Consider the following 22,185-nt stretch of genomic DNA (forward strand, 5'->3'; position numbering starts at 1 on the left):
ATGGATAATTGTCAACATAGAGTAATATAACAAGTGCAATAAGTAATCATGTAAGAATCAATGAACACAGCTAACACAAGTGTTTGCTTCTAAGATAGAAAGAAGTAGGTAAACTGACTCAACATAAAGTAAAAGAATGGCCCTTCGCAGAGGAAGCATGGATTACTATTTTTGTGTTAGAGCTTTTATTTTGAAAACATAGAAACAATTTTGTCAACGGTAGTAATAATTCATATGTGTTATGCATAATACTTCCTACAAGTTGCAAGCCTCATGCATAGAATACCAATAGTGCCCGCACCTTGTCCTAATTAGCTTGGATTTACATGGATTATCATTGCATAACATATGTTTCAACCAAGTGTCACAAAGGGGTACCTCTATGCTGCCTGTACAAAGGTCCAAGGAGATCAATCGCATTTGATTTCTCGTTTTTAATAGATCTCAACTTAGGACATCCATACCGGGACAACATAGACAACATATAATGGACTCCTCTTTAATGCATAAGCATTCAACAATAGATAATATTCTCATAATAGATTGAGGATGAATGTCCAAACTGAAAACTTCCACCATGATACATGGCTTTGGTTAGCGGCCCAATGTTCTTCTCTAACATATGCATACTCAAACCATTTGATTATGATAAATCACCCTTACTTCAGACAAGACGAACATGCATAACATCTCACATGATATCCAACAAAGGTAAAAAGTTGATGGCGTCCCCAGAAACATGGTTACCGCTCAACAAGCAACTTATAAGAACTAAGACACATAGCTACGTACATATTCATCACCATAATAGTTTTTAAGCTATTTTCCCATGAGCTATATATTGCAAAGACAAAGGAATGAAATTTTAAAGGTAGCACTCAAGTAATTTACTTTGGAATGGCAGAAAAAATACCACATAGTAGGTAGATATGGTGGACACAAATGGCATGGGTTTTGGCTCAAGGTGTTTGGATGCACGAGAAGCATTTCCTCTCAGTACAAGGCTTTGACTAGCAAGGTTGTTTGAAGCAAACACAAGTATGAACAGGTACAGCAAAACTTACACAAGAACATATTGCAAGCATTATAAGACTCTACACTTGTCTTCCTTGTTGTTCAAACACTTTACCGTGAAAATATCTAGACCTTAGAGAGACCAATCATGCAAACCAAATTTCAACAAGCTCTACGGTAGTTCTCCACTAATAGATTAAACTACATGATGCAAGAGCTTAAACATGATCTATGAGAGCTCAAAACAATTGCCAAGTATCAAGTTATTCCAAACCATATGAAGCATTTTCTTATTCCAACCAAATAGCAATCAACGAATTAATTTCCAGCCTTCACCATGAACATTAAAGCAAAACTAAGAACACAAGTGTTCAGATGAAAAAGCGGAGCGTAATATCTCCAATACAAGGATGGTGGGATCCAACTTTATTCAAAAAAAACAAAAACAAAAACATACAGACGCTCCAAGTAAAGAACATAAGATGTGATGGAATAAAAATATAGTTTCACTAGAAGTGACCTGATAAGTTGTCGATGAAGAAGGGGATGCCTTGGGCATCCCCAAGCGTAGATGCTTGAGTCTTCTTAAAATATGCAGGGATGAACCACCGGGGCATCTCCAATCTTAGACTTTTCACTCTTCTTGATCATATTGTATCATCCTCTTCTCTTGACCCTTGAAAACTTCCTCCACATCAAACTTAAAGCAAACTCATTAGAGGGTTAGTGCATAATCAAAAATTCATACATTCAGAGGTGACATAATCATTCTTAACACTTCTGGACATTGCACAAAACTACTGGAAGTTAATGGAACAAAGAAATCCATTCAATATAGCAAAAGAGGCAATGCGAAATAAAAGGCAGAATCTGTCAAAACAGAATAGTCCGTATAGACGAATTTTTCTGAGGCACTTAACTTGCTCAGACGGAAAAACTCAAAACTAATGAAAGTTGCGTACATATCTGAGGATCACGCACGTAAATTGGCAGATTTTTTTGATTTTTCTACAGAGGGATCTACGCAAATTCGTGACAGACAGCAATTCTGTTTCTGCGCAGCAATCCAAATCTAGCATCAACTTTACCATAGAGACTTTACTTGGCACAAAAAACATGATAAGGAGAGGTTGATACAGTAGTAACAACTTCTAAGACTCAACAATACAGTAGTAAAATAAAACATGGGTTATCTCCCAAGAAGTGCTTTTCTTTAACGCCTTTCAACTAGGCGCAGAAAGTGCAAATCAAGTATTATCAAGAGATGAAGCATTAACATTATTACCTCGGGCTTTACGCCTACCCTTCTTACTCTTTTTCTTACTCTTTGGTTTAGGGAATACATGACTGCCTCCCGGTGTAGAGGTGAATTTTAGGGTGCCTTTTCCCACATCTATGATTGCTCCCAATAGTTTCAGCAGGGATCTTCCAAGTGTGATTTGTCCTGTTCCTACACATTCAATAACAAGATAATCAGTGGATACCGTTTTTCCAAGAATGGTTGTGAACACACCCTCGGCTATTCCCTTAGGAATTATAACAGAGTTATCGGCAAGAGTTATTCCTTCTCCACCTTCAGTAAGTCCCCAGAGTGTCAAAGATTCATAAATACTCTTAGGCATAAGGCAAAATTCAGACATAATATCACAATGGGCATAAAAAATTTCACCACCAATAGTAACTTTAATAGTAGGGTCCCACATTGAATGTTCAGAGTTCACTAAAACATGATCAAGACGCTCACAAATCTGACTATACCTTTCTTTCAAGCAAGATGTATTTGTCTCAAGAGTGTTTAATATATTATAAATACTAACAATAGATGAATCAAAGTTATTAGCTGAACTATGTGATGCAACCAATTTTTTTATGGCATTAAAAGCTTGATCCCCATCGCAATGAAGGAAATCTCCTCCCACTACAGCATCCAAGGCATATCTATAGCGAATCATAAGCCCAAAATAAAAATTACTAAGAAGCAGACTTAGAGTCATTTTAGGTTCAGCTTGACGATAAGAATCAAAAATTCTAGACCAAGCATCTTTAAAACTCTCCTCATCCCCTTGTTTAAAAGTGAAGATTAATTCCTCAGGTGAAGAGGTAACAGGTACAGAGCTAGACATGATAAAAAAAATAAACTAAATGCAAGTAACTAATTTTTTTGTGTTTTGATATAGAACAAGTAAACAATACAGAAAGTAAAGTAACTAATTTTTTTGTATTTCTGATATAAAGCAAACAAGACAGTAAATAAAGTAAAGTAAAGCAAGACAAAAACAAAGTAAAGAGATTGGATGTGGAAGACTCCCCTTGCAGCGTGTCTTGATCTCCCCGGCAACGGCGCTAAAAATTTAGCTTGACACACGTGAAGCACACGTCCGTTGGGAACCCCAAGTGGAAGGTGTGAACTGTATAGAATCAAGTTTCCCTCAGTATGAAACCAAGGTTATCGAACCAGTAGGAGTCAAGGAGCACGTGAAGGTTGTTGGTGGAGGAGTGTAGTGCGGCGCAACACCAGTGAAACCGGCGCCAACGTGGAACCTGCACAACACAATCAAGATACTTTGCCCCAACGTAACAGTGAGGTTGTCAAACTCACCGGCTTGTTGAAAACAAAGGATTAAGCGTATCGAGTGGAAGATGGTGTTTGTTTGCAAAGAACAGTAAAGAACAATGATTGCAGTAGATTGTATTCAGATGTAAAAGAATGGACCGGGGTCCACAGTTCACTAGTGGTGTCTCTCCAATAAGATAACTAACATGCTGGGTGAACAAATTACAGGTGGGCAATTGACAAATAAAGATTCAATACATATCAATGATGATTACTATGAGATTTAATCGGGGCATTACGACAAAGTACATAGACCGCTATCCAAGCATGCATCTATGCCTAAATAATCCACCTTCAGGTTAGCATCCGCACCCCCTCCAGTATTAAGTTGTAAACAACAGATAATTGCATTAAGTATGGTGCGTAATGTAATCAACACAAATATCCTTAGACAAAACATCGATGTTTTATCCCTAGTAGCAACAACACATCCACAACCTTAGAACTTTCTGTCACTGTCCCAGATTCAATGGAGGCATGAACCCACTATCGAGCATAAATACCCCCTCTTGGAGTTACAAGTATCAACTTGGCCAGAGCCTCTACTAGCAACGGAGAGCATGCAAGAACATAAACAACACATATATGATAGATTGATAATCAACTTGACACAATATTCTATATTCATCGGATCCTGCCAAACACAACATGTAGCATTACAAATAGATGATCTTGATCATGTTAGGCAGCTCACAAGATCTAAACATGACAGCACAAGAGGAGAACACAACCATCTAGCTACTGCTATGGACCCATAGTCCAAGGATGAACTACTCACGCATCAATCCGGAGGCGGGCATGATGATGTAGAGCCCTCCGGTGATGATTCCCCTCTCCGGCAGGGTGCTGGAGGCGATCTCCTGAATCCCCCGAGATGGGATTGGCGGTGGCGTCTCTGGAAGTATTTCCGTATCGTGGCTCTCGGTAATAATGTTTTCGTGACGAAGGGTATAAGTAGGCGGAAGGGCAACGCAAGGGGTGCCCGAGGGGCCCACACCATAGGGCGGCGCGTGCCCCTCCTTGGCCGCGCCGCGTTGTGGTGTGGCCACCTCGTGGCCCCACTTCGTATCCCCTCCGGTCTTCTTGAAGCTTCGTGGAAAAATAAGACCCGGGGCGTTGATTTCGTCCAATTCTGAGAATATTTCCTTTGTAGGATTTCTGAAACCAAAAACTGCAACTGGCGCTTCGGCATCTTGTTAATAGGTTAGTGCCGTAAAATGCATAATAATGATGTAAAGTACGTAGAAAACATGTGAGTATTGTCATAAAAGTAGCATGGAACATAAGAAATTATAGATACGTTGGAGACGTATCACCCATCTCATGGATAAGAACGAAGAACAACCAAGAAACACGATGCAATGCATGCAAGGTTTGAGCTCTCTCCGATGATGTGACCCACTATCCTATCGAGCACAAACCTTGTCCTTGCGCGTTCTGCTCGAGTCGGCAAGCTCCGTATTCATCCTCTTCAACCTTGTTCATGCCACCATATTCTTCCAACATACATGCCACCGTCTTCATCCATCTTCAACTCACGCCACCGTCTTCATCCATCTTCTACGCTGTCTTCATCCCTCTTCATCTTCTACACCGTATTCATCTCTCTTTGACGCCGTCTTCATCCGTCTTCTTCATTGTACTCGATATTCTCCATCTTGCAACCTTGGGACCAACACATGGCTATGGACACGACCTAAGATAGATTCTCAATACAACCGTTAGTCCATAGGGATTGTCATCAATTACCAAAACCACACATGGGGCTCCATGTTCTTTCACGCGGTCATGGACGGTTGGAATGGCCGTTTCTTAGCCTAATGTGTTTTGTTTAGGAAGTGTTCAACAAAGGAAAGAAAGGAACTTGTTTTTCGGAGTACCGGAAGGGTACGTGAATTGTTTGAATGGCAACATGGAGATGGCCGGGAAAGGAAAAACTACAGGGTCTCCCCATCCTAGTGTACTTTTCATGAATAGTACTTTCAAGACAAGCATCAAAAAGTCTTGCATAAGAGTTAGCTCATAAAGCAATAAATTCAAAGTAAAGGCATTGAAGCAACACAAAGGATGACTAAGTTTCAGCAATTGCTTTCAACTTTCAACATGCATATCTCATGGATAATTGTCAACACAAAGTAATATAATAAGTGCAATAAGTAAGCATGTAAGAATCAATGAACACAGTTGACAGAAGTGTTTGCTTCTAGGATAGAAAGAAGTAGGTAAACTGACTCAACATAAAGTAAAAGAATGGCCCTTCGCAGAGGGAAGCATGGATTACTATTTTTGTGCTAGAGCTTTTATTTTGAAAACATAGAAACAATTTTGTCAACGGTAGTAATAATTCATATGTGTTATGCATAAAACTTCCTACAAGTTGCAAGCCTCATGCATCGAATACCAATAGTGCCCGCACCTTGTCCTAATTAGCTTGGATTTACATGGATTATCATTGCATAACATATGTTTCAACCAAGTGTCACAAAGGGGTACCTCTATGCCGCCTGTACAAAGGTCCAAGGAGATAAATCGCATTTGATTTCTCATTTTTGATAGATCTCAACTAAGGACATCCATACCGGGACAACATAGAAAACAGATAATGGAGTCCTCTTTAATGCTTAAGCATTCAACAACAGATAATATTCTCATAAGAGATTGAGGATTAATGTCCAAACTAAAAACTTCGACCATGATACATGGCTTTGGTTGGCGGCCCAATGTTCTTCTCTAACAATATGCATACTCAAACCATTTAATCATGATAAATCACCCTTACTTCAGACAAGACGAACATGCATAGCAACTCACATGATATTCAACAAAGGTGTAAAAAATTGATGGCGTCCCCAGAAACATGGTTACCTCTCAACAAGCAACTTATAAGAACTAAGATACATAGCTACATATTCATCACCACAATAGTTTTTAAGCTATTTTCCCATGAGCTATGTATTGTAAAGACAAAGGAATGAAATTTTAAAGGTAGCACGCAAGCAATTTACTTTGGAATGGCAGAAAAATACCACATATAGGTAGTTAAGGTGGACACAAATGGCATGGGTTTTGGCTCAAGGTGTTTGGATGCACGAGAAGCATTTCCTCTCAGTACAAGGCTTTGGCTAGCAAGGTTGTTTGAAGCAAACACAAGTATGAACAGGTACAGCAAAACTTACACAAGAACATATTGCAAGCATTATAAGACTATACACTGTCTTCCTTGTTGTTCAAACACTTTTACCAGAAAATATCTAGACCTTAGAGCGACCAATCATGCAAACCAAATTTCAACAAGCTCTACGGTAGTTCTCCACTAATAGATTTAAACTACATGATGCAAGAGCTTAAACATGATCTATGAGAGCTCAAAACAATTGTCAAGTATCAAATTATTCAACACAATATACCAATTACCACATGAAGCATTTTCTGTTTCCAACCAAATAGCAATCAACGAAGCAGTTTTCAGCCTTCGCCATGAACAATAAAGCAAAACTAAGAACACAAGTGTTCAAATGAAAAAGCGGAGCGTGTCTCTCTCCCACACAAGCATGGTAGGATCCGATTTATTCAGAGAATGAAAATAACAAAATGAAAATAAAAGCACACAGACGCTCCAAGTAAATTACATAAGATGTAACGGAATAAAAATATAGTTTCACTAGAAGTGACCTGATAAGTTGTCGATGAAGAAGGGGATGCCTTGGGCATCCCCAAGCTTAGATGCTTGAGTCTTCTTGAAATATGCAGGGATGAACCACGGGGGCATCCCCAAGCTTATACTTTTCACTCTTCTTGATCATATTGTATCATCCTCTTCTCTTGACCCTTGAAAACTTCCTCCACACCAAACTTAAAGCAAACTCATTAGAGGGTTAGTGCATAATCAAAAATTCACATGTTTAGAGGTGAAATAATCATTATTAACACTTCTGGACATTGCACAAAGCTACTGAAAGTTAATGGAACAAAGAAATCCATTCAACATAGCAAAAGAGGCAATGCGAAATAAAAAGGCAGAATCTGTCAAAACAGAACAGTCCGTAAAGACGAATTTTTCCGAGGCACTTAACTTACTCAGATGGAAAAACTCAAAACTAATGAAAGTTGCGTACATATCTGAGGATCACGCACGTAAATTGGCAGATTTTTTTTGATTCTTCTACAGAGAGATCTACTCAAATTCGTGACAGATAAAAATCTGTTTCTATGCAGCAATCCAAATCTAGTATCAACTTTACTATTAGAGACTTTACTTGGCACAATAACATGATAAGGAGAGGTTGCTACAGTAGTAACAACTTCCAAGACACAACAAAACAGTAGCAAAATAAACAAATGGGTTATCTCCCAAGAAGTGCTTTCTTTATAGCCATTAAGATGGGCTCAGTAATTTTAATGATGCTCTCGCGAGAAATAAGAGTTGAAGCAAAAGAGAGCATCAAGAAGCAAATTCAAAACACATTTAAGCCTAACCCACTTCCTATGAAAAGGAATCTTGTACACAAATAAATTCAAAAAGAACAAAGTGACAAGCATAGGAAGATAAAACACGAGTAACTTCAAAATTCTCAACATAAAGAGGGGAGACTTAATATTATTAAGATGCATGTAACCATGTTTTCCTCTCTCATAATAATTTCCAGTAGCATCATGAACAAACTCAACAATATAACTATCACATACAGCATTCTTGTCATGATCCACATGCATAAAAGTATCATTACTCTCCACATAAGCATAATCAATACTATTAATTGTAGTGGGAGCAAATGCAATAAGATAGCTATCATTATTATTCTCATCACCATAATCATCATATATAGGAGGCATATTGTAATCATAATTAATTTTCTCCTCAATAGTAGGTGGACTGAAAATATCATATTCATCATTGTAAACATCATATATAGGAGGTAAAGTATCATCAAAGTAAATTTTCTCCTCTATGCTTGGGGGACTAAAGAGATCATTTTCATCAAAACCGACCTCCCCAAGCTTAAATTCTTCCAGAGCATTAGCAATAATAGTGTTCAAAGAGTTCATGCTAATAACATTGCTACAACTATTTTGCAAACAAAGTTCCATGGGTTTTTTAATTTTTTCTTCAAACACCTCATGTCCTAACTCAAGATAAATACTATAAAGATCTCTAATTTTTTGTTGTTTTCCATTAAGCCTAACTAGTGAAAATAAAAACAAGAAACAAAAAGATAAAATTACAGAATCTAAAGGAGATAGCTTCGATCACTCACACACCGGCAACAGTGCTAGGAAATAGCTTAGTAGTCGGAGGATGTGAATACCTTTTACCTTACCTCCCCGGTAACGGCGCCAGAAAATAGCTTGATGTCTACGTGTGCTTCTATTCTTGTAGACAGTGTTGGGCCTCCAAGAGCAGAGGTTTGTAGAACAGCAACAAGTTTCCCTTAAGTGAATCACCCAAGGTTTATCGAACTCAGGGAGGTAGAGGTCAAAGATAGTCCTCTCAAGCAACCCTGCAATTAAGATACAAGAAGTCTCCTGTGTCGCCAACACACCTAATACACTTGTCAGATGTATAGGTGCACTAGTTCGGCGAAGAGATAGTAAAACACAGGTGGTATAGATGGTTGTAATATTGCAGGAAGTAAAGATGCAGTAAAACAGTAACAAGCGATGTTTGCAGTATTTGGAAACAAGGCCTAGGGATCATACTTTCACTAGTGGACACTCTCAACATTGATCACATAATAAATAAATAACTTCTCCTCACTTGTGCTACATTCACACTCTCTTGTTGAATAACAAACACCATTCATTGTGTAGGGCTACAAGAGCTCCCTCAAGCCGGAGTTAACAAGCTCCACAACATTCGGAATTCATATTTAAGTAACCTCTAGAGTGCATAATAGACCGTTGCAATTTAGACCGAGTACTAACATAGCATACACACCGTCGTCAATAACTATGAAACGGGAAATAGATCACATCAATACTATCATAGTAATAGTTAACTCCATAATCTACAAGAGATTACAATCATAACCTACGCCAAGTACTACATGATGCACACACCGTCACCTTTACATCATGAAGGAGGAATAGACTACTTTAATAACATCACTAGAGTAGCACATAGATTAATAGTGATACAAAGCTCATCATATGGATCTCAATCATGTAAGGCAGCTCATGAGATCATTGTATTGAGGTACATGAGAGAGAGATTAACCACATAGCTACCGGTAGAGCCCTCAGCCTCGAGGGAGAACTACTCCCTCCTCATCATGGGAGACAGCAACGGCGATGAAGATGGCGGTGGTGTCGATGGAGATGGATTCCAGGGGCAATTCCCCGTCCCAGCGGCGTGCCGGAACAGAGACTTCTGTCCCCCGAACTTGACTTCGCGATGGCGGCGGCTGCGTAACCTTTCTCGTCCCGTGGCTTATGTCTTTAGGGTTTTCGAAGCGGAGAGAATATATAGGCAGAAGGGCAGCCTCAGAGGGGTCCCGTAGGGGGCGCCCCCCCCCTTGGCCGCGCCGCCATGTGGGGTGGGCCCCCCTGGGCTCCCCTCTGGTCCCTCTTTGGCTCTCTGGAAGCTCCGTGGAAAAATAAGATCTTGGGCTTTTGTTTCGTCCAATTCCGAGAATATTTCCTGTGTAGGATTTCTGGAACCAAAAACAGCAGAAAACAGGAACTGGCACTTCGGCATCTTGTTAATAGGTTAGTTCCGGAAAATGCATAAAAAGGATATAAAGTGTGAACAAAATATGTAGGTATTGTCATAAAACTAGCATGGAACATAAGAAATTATAGATACGTTGGAGACGTATCACCATACATCGCAATCCCAGGAAGATTGTTTTTGCGAGACATAACAACTGATATCACATCATTCATTACAAACCATAATTGTCTTACATCAAGGGATCACATGATCCAATATTCAACAGCAGTTGATCGATAGATCAACATTCAAAATACACATAGCGGAAGCGAAGTAGTAGCGGTCCATCTATTCCACAGGCAACGCTTGACGCCAGAAGACGATCCTAGTTATCGTAGAAGTCCTGTTGTCCGTCATATTGATATTGTTGCTCCTCTTCATAGTCTAGCCATTTGAATAGCCAGGGACACAGCCATGAGTACTTTAAAGTACTCGCAAAACTAATACTAGTGTAAGCACTTATCAACTATAGTCAGGGGGTTCTAAGCTCTAGGTTCATTTGCATAAAGCCAATTTTATTTCTTAAGCACTTAGTAATAAAAGACTCTTCATTTGCCTAACTTAACTCGAGTGGGAACGTTAGTGTCATTCCCACAACTCTGTTTTGATCAAGTCAAATTCACCTTTCAATTCACCATTCATTTTTAGAAAACATCTGACAACGGAACAGTATGGCCATCCAATCGTCCATAATCGTGGACACGGCTATTTGAATAGGTTTACACTCTGCAGAGGTTGTACACTTGTGCCACAACTTTTGATTACATCTGTCAGGGATAGCCCTGAATAATCATACTCAGTATGCAGATCATCAACCATTAACCTTTCACTTACATACCCTAGTATAGGCACCTCCCCCATGAGTTTGGCCTCCCAGTGATAGCAATCTGCTAGCCCGGGAACTGCACAGGGCTTGGGTAGGACATTCACCTCATTTTCACGTCATTTCACATTTCACGGAGGGAGCCTCGGCCTATGTAACACCCCAATTTTCAATAAAAAGAAAGTTAGAGAATTCCAGAAAGCAAAATTTCAAACCAACAAAAACTTTTCTATTTTGCATATAGTACCATGCATAGGACTTATGCATTTGAGTGATATGCCATGATGATTGTTATTAATTGTATTTGATATGCTCTAAAACCCTAGGGTGATCATATGAAGATCACCAACCAAATAAATCAAAGAGGAAGAAAATCCAATATTTGGAAAACCCTAAAAACCCTCACATATGCCCTATGGCATTTTTATAACTTTTGACCCTAGACCTATTTGGTCTTCACCATTAGTTGAATGAGGTTATTAAACACTTATTACAACATTTGGAATCAAAGTTTCACAATTCAAATGAAATTCAAACACAATTCCCACTCACATATGATAATGGTCAAAACTGAAATTTATAGTCCGATCACCACTTTGAGCCCTTGCCATTCAATTTTCCCAAATCCATTCTTGCTAACTCCTTGCACCATTTCAAAGTCAACATCAAGGTGAACAACTTTGATGAAGATCACCCTGCCAAATTCATCTTTGATCATTAGCTATGCTCATCCAAAGTCTTAACTTTTTAACATATTCAACATTCCTCACTTAGCCATTTTGGGCCAATCTTTGAATTCTAAATTTTCCACCAACACCTCAAATCACCTTTGGTCATTTACAACTATTATCAACACTCACTTTTCAAACACATTCACCATTTGAATTATTTCCAATTTGGATAATTTTGTAAATTCCAAATTATGGCACTATTACACACTATTTGAAATAGTGATCTAACCTAACCCTAACTACCCCATTAGCTCCCTATTGGTCCCCTGGTTCCCTCTCTCACTAACCCCAGCATAGGAACCCTAGGGAGGGAGAGAGAACAAGCAAGACATGGCCATGCCGGCCCATGCCGGCCATGTTCTTCTTCCCCTCTCATCCTTGCTCGCCACCCCTGGCCCTGGCGCCCACACTCGCCACCGCACACTCCTACACCACCCTAGCCAAGCCACGGTCGAGCTCGACGCCAACCATCGCCGGAGATCGCGCGCCAAGATCAGCCCGGGATGCCGCTCGCGTCGCGCATGGACATGCGCGGGCACGCCCTGGACACACGCCGCGCCACCACCTCACGCTCGCCCTGGCCCCGCTTACCTGCCGTTGAGCATCACCACGCCACCACGACGCCGCCAGACATGGCCACGACCAGACCCTGGACCGCCGCCGCCGTGAACGGGGAAGAAGATCCCGCCACCGCCGCGACATGCCCGGAAGCAATGCGACCCAACCAGGCCCCTCCGACCAAGCTGTCGCTGCCAATAGCATCGCCTGGACACGTAGAGCATCGCCATGACCACGCCTAGCTCGACCAGCCGCCGGAGAAGCCGCGCCATGGTCGCCCGCATCACTGCCCCGCCACCCTCTCTCAATCCTATAAATAGGAGGTTCCCTGGAAGCAACTGAGCACACCACCTCACTCCCCACCTTTCACCACTTCGCCTCGCACCGTTAGCCACCTCGATCGTCGCCGGAGCAAGGCCAATTGCAAGATCGGAGCCGCGGAAGCCCTGGAGCAATCGCCATTGATCCAGGCCACCTCGAGCTCCGCCACTGCTACCAGCTGCTTCGCCGTCGTCCACATCTACCTCGAGCACACTGCCATCCCTTGCTGGAGCCGCCGTAAGCTCTCCCACCCCCTACGCCGCCGCCGCACCGTCGGGTTCTCGTCGGAGACGACGATGACCCAGAGCCGTTAGATCGCGATCTAATCCAACGCACCACACGTCTCCATACCGTTTCGGGTTTAAACGCCCGCTGACAGGCGGACCCCACCCTGTCAGGCAGCCCGTGCGGCACTGGACCGTGGCTGGGCTGGCTCGGGCCGTTTTCAAATCTTCTGGCCCGTTAGCTTTTCCCGCCGGCCTTTTAATTCAAATTCGATTTAAACAATTCCAAACAATATTCAATACTGCCCAAACTTTGAAATTAAATAGTTTCAAATTGGCTAAACCAAATTTAGTGAATTTTATATTGTTGGAAAGCCACTAAAATTATCTACAATATGCCACTGGTCTCATGACCAGATTCGTTGTAGAATTAATTCGATAAAAATAACAAGGAAGGGACTTTTCCCTACTCAAATAATTATTAAAAATCAAATAAAATAGATATTAGGTTAATTCCAACTCTAGTAGCTCACATATCACTTACACTAATTGATTATGCAATAAAATGGTATGGTCACCTTGCATGATCATGCCCTAGTTTAAGTAGTGGACAATATGGCTATTTCTCCAAGTGATATTGTCCTAAAATATTATGCAAATCATATGAGGTGTTATACTTCATTTAAATCTTGTCCCAAATGAGTTCATGTGATGTTTGGACCCCTGGTCCCAAACTCTCTTATATGAATTACTTGAGAATTAAATCAAATGTAGTGTTATTTAAATGGTAAGAGGTGATCCACCTCATTTAAATCATTTTCCAAAATGATGATGATGAACATTTGACTTAGGTCAATATGAGTTCATCCATGATTATTGGAGAAATTAAATCTTAAGAAGATTTCAATGAGAGGAAATTATTTCTCAAGAACCCTATGGAAACTATCATTTACATATGAAATACAAAGAAGGGAATTCTATTTAAAACCCCACAACCCATGCACCCTAGTTTATTTACTTGTGTGCATAGAATAGTTTGTGTGTTATATGTGATGTATTGGAATAGCCATTGAATTAGTGAGTAATTATACTCGTATTCAAATTTAGACGGTAGCACCGGAGAGTACGCCGAAGAAGAAGGATACTACCAAGAGGAGGAGGAGGAACAGTTTGAGAACTACCAAGGCAAGCTAACACCATTGCAAGTTCTATTGTTGCAAGCCAATACTATTGTTGCAAGCTAATATTCTTGCAAAGTGCAAAGCCCCTTTGGGGCAAGGCACCATGAATCTTACCTTTTCTTACATAAGCCTATCCCAAGTTTTTACTTTACAAGCTTTTACTTGTTTTCTCAATAAGTTACTTTTATAGTTAACTTTGGTCTAAGTCTAGAATACTACAAGAGTATCAAACTTAGCCTAGCTAGCCTCACAAGTAGTTAGCACCCCTCATGACTAGATGCTAGTGCTAAAAGTAAAACTTGACTACTCTAGATGGGAACAAGGTGAACTTTGAAATGAATTTTGAAACCTTGGAATGATGATGCATTCCATTGAATGATTTTTGAAGGTGAACATGAACAAGAGAAGATGGTGATTTTTGAAAAACCATGATGTTGGTTTGAATGCGATACCTTTCCAATTATCAAGTACCCCCACAATACCTGATTATGGGTAGGGCTTAACTGGAAGTTTATGTGTCTTAGTATGGGTTCCCTCTAAACAAGCGTCATCGGGGTTATGCCGAAAGCTGCCTCTACCACAAAAGAGACGATGAGAAATGACGTGAACGAGGTGAATGTCCGGCCCAAGCCACATGCGGTTCCCGAGCTGATCGTCTGTCTTCACTGGGAGGCCAAGCTCATGGGGAGAGGTGCCTATACTAGGATATGTAAGTGAAAGGTTATGGTTGATGATCCGCGTACTGTGTTACGAGTATTCAGGGTTATTCCTGACGGATGAAATCAAATGTTGTGGCACAAGTGTGCAACCTCTCGCGAGTGTAAACCTATTCGAATAGCCGCGTCCACGGTTACGGACGGTTGGAAAGGCCATACAGTTTCCAATGTCATATTTTTGAAAATGATGTTGAAAGGTGATGGTGAAATGACTTGTGGTGAATTGAATTGAAATCACCACATGAATGATGGGAATGACACTAATGTTCCCACTTGAGTTAGTTAGCACTTGATTAAGTTTTGCTCAAACTTTGTGAACCAAAACTAGCTTTATGCAAATAAACTAGAGCTTAGCAAACCATACTAGAATGTCTAGCACTTACTTTAGTATTAGTTTGCGAGTACTTAAAGTACTCACGGCTTTGTCCCTGGCTATTCAAATGGCCAGAGTATGAAGAGGAACAAGGAGATGACCAACCGGACGCCTACGACAACTAAGCGCCTTCCAACGTCAAGCGTTGGCTCTGTGGACTAGAGAGTCCTTGTATCTTACGCTTCCGCTATGTTGAACTATGAACTTGTGTTTGTTCGTTGATCAATAGATCAACTATTCGTGTAATATGGATGATGTGATTCCAAAATTGTAAGACTTATGGTTTGTAATGAATGATGACTATGATACTTAACTATTATGCCTCGCAACAACAATATTCCTGGGATTGCGATGTATGACATAATAGGCATCCGGACTTAAAAACCCGGGTGTTGACAAGTTGGTATCAGAGCCATTGTTTGACCTTAGAAGACCTTAGTTAGAATGGGCGTTCTGAAAAACTTAACTTTGAAATCAAATGAAAGGAAATATTTGTGAAAACTTACTACACTCTTGTCTTGAGACTTTGCCAAAATTTGAAGAATCATGATCTATCTTATTTGAATCAACTTAAAAGTTTGCCACACCTTGCACTCTCTAACTTACTCATCCAATTCTCTTTCAGATGGAGCCAAATGAACCCATCAACACCAAGTTTTATCAGCTTGGGAACGGAGGGAGCTTGATCTTCGAGTACGACCTCAACGCCGTCTCTGACTTCCTTGGGCGCCCACACCCCGAGTTTCACGGGGTTCAGCTGGACGACACGCCCGGAGGAGAGTTGCAGTGGGTGATCACTGCCGACTTGAGGGGCAAGATGGAGCCTCCCACTTCGGAGAGGATCCTCTTCTCCTTCCGCGAGAGCAACTGGTTAGATGGACTTGCACGTGCCCTTCAGGAGGCACTTGCTCGTCTTTGTGACCAGAATGTGGTACGCCTGCTTGCGTCTCGCTACGCACACCTTGTGAGGCGTGATGCTGCGGGAGTGCCCATGGACCTACAGCCGCACCCGGAGTTGAGGCACCATGCTGAGCACCTGGACTTCATGCTCTACCAGACTCAGAAGGACCTCGACGCCTCTCGCGCTTATGCGAACCAGACCCATGCTCGCATCACCGAGCAGGGTGAGGCGATCAAGCTACTCAACAACGACCGAAGGAGCCTTCGCCAGCAGCGTGCCAAGAAAGACGCTACGATTCATCGCCTTCGCGCCCGGATCGCGTCACTTGAGGCCACTGTCAAGGCCCAGGAGGATCAGATTCGTCAGCTGGAGGATGACGATGGAGGCATCGACATTCAGGGAGGAGACGCCTTCCTGAGCGACGACGACGACTTTGAGGACGATGAGAACACCGAGGAGGAGGATTACGAGTTTCTGGAGGCAGGACCCGACGACTACGTCCCGATCGATATAGATGACGAGGAGTAGTTGCACTAGTCTCACTTATAGTAGGTGTGAGTTGTATCCCATCCCTTGTATCGTAGAAAGAAAATGGTTCTTAAAACCATGGAAGTATGTGTGCTAGTTTGTACTATGTGTTGCATGAATGAATGAATGTTATGTTTGCCATGAAAAGATTACAAGTTTTCAAATGTCTCTCAAACTTAACCAAAATGAACCATAGAATGTTCCCTCTTATCTCATGATCTCTATAACTTCAGATGGCCCCTCCAAATCGCACCAACGACGCGATGCTGCAACTGCTGCAAACCACCGCTTGCAGCACGGGAAGCGAGAGAGCCGAACGCCAGGCCAACCTCATCGCCTTGCAGAACATCGCCAACCAAGGCCATGGAAATCATGACCACCCCGGATCCAAACTCAAGAACTTCCAAAACACCAACCCTCCGGTGTTTAGCAAGACCGAGGAACCCCTCGACGCCGACGATTGGCTCCAGACTATGGAGAACAATCTAGAGGTAGCCGGAGTAGAAGCCAACGAGAAAGTTCTGTTCGCCACTCACTATCTCGCTGGACCAGCCCGCGCTTGGTGGACAAGCACCCGTGCCATGAACGGAGGTCAATTCATGACTTGGGAGGATTTCAAACTCAAGTTCAGCAAGTACCATGTACCCCCGGGTCTTATCAAGAAGATGAGGGATGAATTTCGTGAACTGAAACAAGGTCGCATGACGGTGGTTGAATACCGCGACAAGTTTCTCACACTGTCAAGGTATGCCCCTGATGAGACCGACACCGTGGAGAAGAGGAAGGAGAGATTCCTGAACGGACTGCATGATGAGATGCAGACTGTCCTCGTCAACATCCCCTTCGCCGACCTCGAAGCCCTTGTTGACTCCGCCATCCAGATGGAGGGCAAGTTAAACCAAGCCAATGAGAACCGCAAGCGCCGCATGGCCAATCAGAGTGGATCAAGCCACCCCCAGAAGTTTCGCCCTAGCTCAAGCGGAGGTTTCACTCCGAGAAACAATAAGCCACCAATGCAGAACTCTCGCCCCGGTTATCAGAATCGGAGTGGAGGAAACTTCAAGCCAGGAGGCTGCAACAACAACAACTACAACCGCGCACCACCCCGAGCCCCTAACAACAACAACAACAACACCAACACCACTCCCAGATCCGGGAGCAATGCCATCCCCGTCGCGAACAAGCAGGACAAGTCCACCATCACTTGTTATGAGTGTGGTGTAGTGGGGCACTACTCCAACGAGTGTCCCAAGCGTCTTGCCAAGCTCGCCGGCAACACCGCTGCACCTGCTCAGCAGCAACGCCGTGTCTCCACCGGCAAGAAGTTCGCCCCCAACAACCCCAACAACCGCAACGGCCGCCTCTACCACATGAGCGCCGAAGAAGCCCAGGAAGCCCCAGATGTTGTACTGGGTATGTTTTCTGTCAACCACACCCCTGCCAGAGTGTTGTTTGACTCCGAAGCATCTCATTCTTTTGTCACCGAAGACTTTGCATCAACAAGTAAAATTCAACCCCTCAGTTTGAAGCATGTTATGATAGTTCAAATCCCCGGATCAACCACCAAGGCCAGAAAATTTTGCAAAAATGTACCCATCATAATACATGAGGTAGAATTCTATGCCAATCTCATCATCCTGGGAACCAAAGGTTTGGAAGTCGTCCTAGGAATGGACTGGATGTCCAAGCACAACGGATTGATAGACTGTGCCAAGAAAGCCATAACCATGACTAGCAGCACCGGTATCGTAGTTGAGCACGTCTCTGAAAAACTACCCAGAAAGTTCACCTGCAACCAGAGTATATCCAAGCCAACTCTGGATCAAATCAGGGTCGTCTGTCGATACCCTGATGTGTTTCCGGATGATCTACCCGGTATGCCCCCGGATAGGGATATCGAGTTTATCATCGAGTTAATTCCCGAACTGGACCCATAGCCCAGAGAGCCTACAGCATGAACGCAACAGAGCTTGTGGAGCTGAAGAAGCAGATAGATGATATGTTGGCCAAAGGTCTGATTAGACCGAGTGCATCCCCTTGGAGATCCCCCGTCTTGTTTGTGGACAAGAAGGATGGTGCAAATCGTTTATGTACTGACTATCGTAAGCTTAACGATGTCACCATCAAAAACAAATACCCCCTACCCAAGATAGAGGACTTGTTTGACCAACTCACCGGAGCCAAAGTTTTCTCCAAGATCGACCTTAGAACGGGATATCACCAACTGAAGATCCGAGCCACCGACATCCCAAAAACTGCCTTTACCACTAGATATGGGTTGTATGAGTACAACGTCATGTCGTTTGGACTAACCAATGCCCCCGCTTATTTCATGAATCTCATGAATAAGATCTTCATGAACTTTTTGGACAAGTTTGTCGTTGTATTCATCGACGACATCCTCGTCTACTCCAAGTCCGAAGAGGAACATGAACAACATTTGGAGATTGTCCTAGAAACCCTTAGACAGCACCAATTGTATGCCAAGTTCAGCAAGTGTGAGTTTTGGCTGGAAGAAGTTGGATTCCTGGGACACATCTTGTCTGCAGGAGGAATTGCCGTAGATCCCGCCAAGATCAAAACTGTTATGGACTGGCAAGCCCCAACCACACAAACCGAGGTCCGCGCTTTTCTTGGATTAGCCGGATATTACCGCAGATTTGTAGAAGGTTTTTCGAGCATCGCTCGACCAATGACCCAACTGTTGAAGAAGGACAAGAAGTTTGAGTGGACGGATAAATGTGAAGAGAGCTTTCAACAGCTCAAGAGTAGACTAACAACCGCCCCAATCCTGATCATGCCAGATATCGCTAAGCCCTTTGACGTATATTGCGACGCCTCCAAGATTGGTCTTGGATGTGTGCTTATGCAAGAAGGCAAGGTTGTATCCTACCTTTCCAGACAACTCAAGCAACATGAACAAAACTACCCAACCCATGACCTCGAGCTTGCAGCCGTGGTCTTAGCCCTGAAAGTTTGGCGTCATTACCTCATGGGTAATCGATGCGAGATCTACTCCGACCACAAAAGCCTCAAATACATATTCACCTAGAAAGAGTTAAACATGAGACAACGCCGATGGATCGAATTGATCAAGGATTACGACATGGAGATTCACTACCACCCCGGCAAGGCCAATGTGGTAGCGGATGCTTTGAGTCGACTGCCGTGTCAGTTGAACTCCATGCTCGCAACCGAACAGCCCAGCTTGCATCAAGAGTTTGAACAGTTCAGACTTGAACTTGTTAGCGAAGGATTCTTAGCCAGCATAGAACTGCAACCCACCTTGGTTAGTCAGATCAAGGAAACCCAGAAAGACAACGCTAGCATTGACGGAATCAAGAAACAGATAGCCGCAGGAAAAGCCTCCGGATTCACTGTAGACGAAGCCGGAGTTCTTTGGTACAAAGAACGTCTCTGCGTACCATCGGACTCTGACTTGAAACAAGTCATTCTGCAAGAAGCCCATGACACTCTTTACTCAATCCACCCCGGAGGTACCAAGATGTACCAAGACCTGAAGGAACAATTTTGGTGGCACGGAATGAAGAGAGAAATCGGTAGCTATATCGCCAAATGTGACATCTGTCAGAGAGTCAAGGCAGAACACCAAAGACCCGCCGGACTGTTACAGCCACTCCAGATTCCGGAATGGAAATGGGACTCCGTAGGAATGGACTTTATCACCGGACTGCCCAAATCCAGCAAAGGCAATGATTCCATATGGGTAGTTGTCGATAGATTGACCAAAGTCGCCCATTTCATCGCTGTCAAAACCACCTATCAAGGCCCAAAGTTAGCTGAACTATACATCTCCAGAATAGTCGCTTTGCACGGAACCCCCAAATCGATAGTGTCAGACAGAGGATCACAGTTCACCTCAAGGTTCTGGCAGAAAGTGCATGAAGGACTAGGCACTCGCCTAAATTTCAGCACCGCCTATCACCCTCAGACCGACGGACGGACCGAGAGAGTAAACCGGATACTAGAAGACATGCTTAGAGCATGCGTACTGGAATACGGATCCAAGTGGGAAGACTGCCTACCTTACGCAGAATTCTCCTACAACAATAGCTACCAAGCCAGCCTACAGATGGCCCCCTTTGAAGCCTTGTACGGAAGGAAGTGCCGTACCCCCCCTGAACTGGTCGGAAGTCGGAGAGAGCCAAGTTTTTGGCCCAGATGTTCTTCGTGAAGCCGAAGAGAAAGTCCACACGATCCGCGAGTACCTCAAGACGGCGCAGTCTAGACAGAAGAGCTACGCCGACAAGAGACGTCGGGAGATGACCTTCGAGATCGGAGACTTTGTCTATCTCAAGGTATCCCCCTTGAAAGGAATGCAAAGGTTTCAGCTGAAAGGAAAGCTTGCACCTCGCTATGTAGGACCTTTCCAAGTCCTCAGGCGCCGAGGTGAAGTATCTTATCAACTGGAGTTGCCTGAAGAAATGTCGGCTGTGCACGACGTGTTTCATATCTCACTTCTCCGGAAATGCCTTGAAGTTCCGGAGAAGACCGAAGTGTTCAAGAACATCGATCACCGATCGGTAGATATCAACCAGGATCTGACTTACCGCGAAGTGCCGATTCGCATTCTGGAAGAAGCGTATCGAACCACCCGCACCCGAAGCATCAAGTTGCTAAAGATCCAATGGAGCAATCATACCGAGGATGAAGCCACCTGGGAACGCGAGGACTTCATGAAGAAGGAGTACCCAGATCTCTTTAGTACCTAACTTTCTTTTCGTTCTCGGGACGAGATCTTTTGTAAGGGGGAAGGGTTTGTAACACCCCAATTTTCAATAAAAAGAAAGTTAGAGAATTCCAGAAAGCAAAATTTCAAACCAACAAAAACTTTTCTATTTTGCATATAGTACCATGCATAGGACTTGTGCATTTGAGTGATATGCCATGATGATTGTTATTACTTGTATTTGATATGCTCTAAAACCCTAGGGTGATCATATGAAGATCACCAACCAAATAAATCAAAGAGGAAGAAAATCCAATATTTGGAAAACCCTAAAAACCCTCACATATGCCCTATGGCATTTTTATAACTTTTGACCCTAGACCTATTTGGTCTTCACCATTAGTTGAATGAGGTTATTAAACACTTATTACAACATTTGGAATCAAAGTTTCACAATTCAAATGAAATTCAAACACAATTCCCACTCACATATGATAATGGTCAAAACTGAAATTTATAGTCTGATCACCACTTTGAGCCCTTGCCATTCAATTTTCCCAAATCCATTCTTGCTAACTCCTTGCACCATTTCAAAGTCAACATCAAGGTGAACAACTTTGATGAAGATCACCCTGCCAAATTCATCTTTGATCATTAGCTATGCTCATCCAAAGTCTTAACTTTTTAACATATTCAACATTCCTCACTTAGCCATTTTGGGCCAATCTTTGAATTCTAAATTTTCCACCAACACCTCAAATCACCTTTGGTCATTTACAACTATTATCAACACTCACTTTTC

Source organism: Lolium rigidum, chromosome 1 (assembly GCF_022539505.1).
Source record: "Lolium rigidum isolate FL_2022 chromosome 1, APGP_CSIRO_Lrig_0.1, whole genome shotgun sequence".
NCBI classification, from domain to species: Eukaryota; Viridiplantae; Streptophyta; class Magnoliopsida; order Poales; family Poaceae; genus Lolium; species Lolium rigidum.